Source organism: Chelon labrosus (genome assembly GCF_963514085.1).
Source record: "Chelon labrosus genome assembly, chromosome: 14".
NCBI lineage: Eukaryota > Metazoa > Chordata > Actinopteri > Mugiliformes > Mugilidae > Chelon > Chelon labrosus.
Genome location: NC_140347.1, coordinates 4,484,378 through 4,488,632, shown reverse-complemented (window position 1 = coordinate 4,488,632; position 4,255 = coordinate 4,484,378). Strand labels below are relative to the sequence as shown.

The 4,255-nt window shown below is 45.7% G+C and overlaps 1 pseudogene across 1 annotated transcript; it reads left to right on the top strand.

Annotated features, from left to right (window-relative positions):
• Nucleotides 1–1,995: 1,995 nt before the first annotated feature.
• On the top strand, nt 1,996–3,376 carry LOC311499391 (E3 ubiquitin-protein ligase TRIM35-like; annotated as a pseudogene). The gene has a single exon. The product of its transcript is annotated as an E3 ubiquitin-protein ligase TRIM35-like (transcript).
• The last annotated feature ends 879 nt before the right edge of the window (nt 3,377–4,255 follow it).

Genomic DNA, 4,255 nt, shown 5'->3' with positions numbered 1-4,255 from the left:
CATCAGGAATCTGGCCTAAACAACAGCAGTATGCAGCATATCATTGGGGTTTTCAAGTGGGCAAGTGGGCACCTCCCTTCACCAATGTTTCTTTAAGTTAGGCCCATGACACCTCGAGAAGGCTTAACAGTGACTTCCAGCGTCCTGGAGTCACCCCCCTCCACACTGCCACTGTACAACCCCATTTTCCTCACCATTCAATGTCTATCAACAACTAATATTTCAATCATTAGCCTAGTCCTTTTATGAACCACATAACAAACAAATCTACCGTGATTCGCCCCGTTGATGCGGAATGAACCACGAACCAAACCGACCACATCTATCATGATTTGCAAAACACACTAAAGTCACGCAGCCATCCTTGCATTTAGCTAGTTCCCCAGCTAGCATGCTTCCTACGTACCCATAGCCACTTGCTCGCTCTCATACCACAGTCTTTTGGCTTTTTCCACGTATGCCCAGCTCGCTCAGAAGAGCAATCGCCAACTTTGCCACAAATCCACGGCAGCCGACTTCTAACGGGCAGAGATAAGCCTTCCAGCCATTCTGCTCTGCGTCTGCTGCTAACTCTGCATACTTAACTCTCTTGCACTCGTTAGCCTCCTCAACTCTATCTTCCCATGGGACAGTCAGTTTTGTGAAACAGACTACTTTCTCTGGCTCAGACCACAGCAGTAGATCTGGCCGTAGTCGGGTGCTAGCTATCTCGGCAGGAATAACTAGTTGTCCATTTAAATCCGCCCTCATCTCCCAGGCTCCTCCTACACTTAGCTGTCCCGTGTTATGCCTGATGCCTGCCAGTCTAACCTTTTCTCCCTCCCGTACAAACGTAATACGTCTATTCTCTCTGTTAACAGCCATGTAATTTACATTCACCCGTTTTTCCTCAATTGCAGCTGCTAAACATTTCAGTACCTGATTATGATGCCAGGTGTAATGTCCTTGGGAAAGACTAAACTTACAACCTGTCAGAATATGGCTAAGCGTGCAGACACAAGTGCACAGTGGGCAGGCAGCATCCTCACCTACCCACTGGTTTAGGTTCTGGGGAGTTGGCAGCAAATCATAAGTAGCCCCTATCATAAGTCTAATTCTGCTAGCCTCTATGCTCCAAAGCCCTCTCCACTTCACTTTCCTTTTCTCCACACTCTCCCAGTTCACCCATTGACCCTGCTTAGCCTGAGACACTGCCTTAGTGCATCTAACTGCTTCCTCTTGTTTCTGTACCTCTTCTACCACCATCTTTCTTCTTTCTACTACTGATGCCTTGCTCCACAGAGCTTTCCCTGCACACAGCCCTAAGGAAACCCACCAACATCTCAGAACTGAAGTGGTTCTGTTCTGAGAAATGGGCTAAAATTCCTCCAAGCTGCTGTAGACCACTGATCAGCAGTTACCAGAAACATTAAGTTACAAGGAGGTCATAGCAGATACTGGACACAAGGAGGCTCTGATATGTAATATTGGCTCATTAGGTTCTATCTTTGTCTACTTTCAGGATTTGTGTGAAAATCTGTTGATGTTCATGGACATCAACAGATTTTTTAAGCAGCTTTGTTTATATCAATATACACAAAACACACAATGAAGCAACTCACTCCACAATAAAACACCTTTGGACTGAAACACTCCCCTGATTAACAGGTCAAAGTTCTACATTTATGAGAGGAGTTCAGATAAAGCTCCGCCCCCTCACGCGATTTACCTGAGACAAACCAGGAAACAGTTTATTATTGTGTGAGACTAAAGAGAGACACAGACGACCAGATTCACCTTCAGACCAAACTAACACCTTCCTCTGAGTGAGTGGAAAAGTGGAAAACTACAACACTGCTGCTTCAAGCTGCTGACTCTCCACACACTGAAGGTGAGTTTGACCAAAAACAGGACTCAAAGTCAAAGGAAGCTTCAGGGAAGTTAGTAGAAGATGGAGGAGAGCCATGACTGACTGGACTTTGTGTCTGCTTTGTTTCAGCTTCACTCAGAGACTAAATGGATTCCAGATTAGAGGAGGATCTCTGCTGTCCGGTCTGTCACGACATCTTCAGAGATCCTGTTGTTCTGTCATGTAGCCACAGCTTCTGTAAAGTCTGTCTGAAGAACTGGTGGAGAGAGAATCCAACACACCAGTGTCCAGTTTGTAAGAGAAGATCTTCAAATGATCATCCACCTTTAAACTTAGTGTTGAGGAACCTGTGTGAGTCCTTCTTAAAGGAGAGAGATCAGAGATCTTCAGAGGCTCTCTGCAGTCTGCACTCTGAGAAACTCAGACTCTTCTGTCTGAACCATCAGCAGCCAGTGTGTCTCGTCTGCAGAGATTCAGAAAAACACTCCAACCACAGCTTCAGACCCATCGATGAAGCTGCACGACAGCACAAGAAGAACCTTCAGGAAACTCTGAAGCCCTTAAAGGAGAAGTTAAAGGTTTGTGAACAAGTTAAAGTGAAGTTTGATCAAACAGAAAAACACATCAAGGTCCAGGCCCGACACACAGAGAGGCAGATTAAGGAGCAGTTCAAGAAGCTTCACCAGTTTCTAGACAAGGAAGAGGAGGCCAGGATGGCTGCACTGAGGGAGGAAGAGGAGCAGAAGAGTCAGATGATGAAGGAGAAGATGGAGACTCTGAGCAGAGAGATAGCAGCTCTTTCAGACAGTCAGAGCCACAGAGGAGGAGCTGAGAGCTGAAGACGTCTCATTCCTGAACAAGTACAAGGCTGCAGTGAAAACAGTCCAGCGCTGCCCCCTGCTGGATGATCCACAGCTGCCCTCAGGAGCTCTGATAGACCAGGCCAAACATCTGGGCAACCTGACCTTCAACATCTGGAACAAGATGAAGGACATGGTCTCCTACACTCCTGTCATTCTGGATCCAAACACTGCTGATCCAGAACTGATCCTGTCTGAAGATCTGACCAGTGTGAGACGAGGAGATAAACAACATCTTCCTCATAATCAAGAGAGGTATGATTCTTACTGGTCTGTCCTGGGCTCTGAGGGCTTTAACTCAGGGACTCACAGCTGGGATGTTGAGGTTGGAGATACTACAGGATGGTTACTGGGTGTTTTAGCAGAGTCTGTCCAGAGGAAGAAAGAGATCATGTCAGGATTTTGGGGAATAGGGTTCAAAGAAGGTAAATACTCAAGATGGTTACCACCAGATACTCCCACTGTTCTCTCAGTAGAGAAGAGGCTCCAGAGGATCAGAGTGAATCTGGACTGGAACAGAGGAAATCTGTCGTTCTCTTATCTTGATACTAACAAACACATACACACCTTCAAACACACTTTCACTGAGAGGATGTTTCCATTCATTTTAACTGGGGATAAACTCCCAGTGAAGATATTACCAGTGAATCAGATCAGTTATAGATAAACATTATTTTTATAAATGTGTACTGGGCTGTAACAAATAATCAATGTCAGTGATAATATAAATTGTAGTTTTGTCGTCATGGTGTTGGGTCAGTACGTCACTGCAACCAATGAAAACACATTTAATATCTGGTGGTGGAAGTAGATCATTGTGTTTAGAGTTTAAGACACGTTGAAACTAGAGATGATAACTTTCTTTATACAAGGACCTGAAGCAAGCAGTTGACGTGAGGAAACCCACCAACATCTCAGAACTGCAGCGGTTCTGTTCTGAGGAATGCTCTGATCCAGTGGTTCCAGTGTTTAGGAGTACAGCGCCCACTGTTAAGAGAGGGAGGAAGTGGAACCCAAAAGAGGCAATGCAGCAAGCACAGGCAGCTCTTAGGCATAGGGATATCATAGGCAATCTACAGCAAGGGTGCGGAGGCCTAGGGCTGTGTGCAAGGAAACCTCTGTGGAGAAAGGCATCAGCAGTAGAAAGGAGAAAGATGGTAGTAGAAGAGGTACAGAAACAAGAAGCAGTAAGATGCTCTAAGGCAGTGTTACAGGCTAAGCAGGGTCAATGGGTGAACTGGGAGAGTGTGGAGAAAAGGAAGTTGAAGTGGAGAGAGCTTTGGAGCATGGAGGCTAGCAGGATTAGATTTATGATAGGGGTTACTTATGATGTGCTGCCAACTCCCCAGAACCTAAACCAGTGGGTAGGTGAGGATACTGCCTGTCCACTGTGCACTTGTGTATGTACGCTTAGCCATATTCTGACAGGTTGTAAGTTTAGTCTTTCCCAAGGACGTTACACCTGGTGTCACAATCAGGTACTGAAATGTTTAGCAGCTGTAACTGAGGAAAAATGGGTGAATGTGAATTCCATGGCCGTTAACAG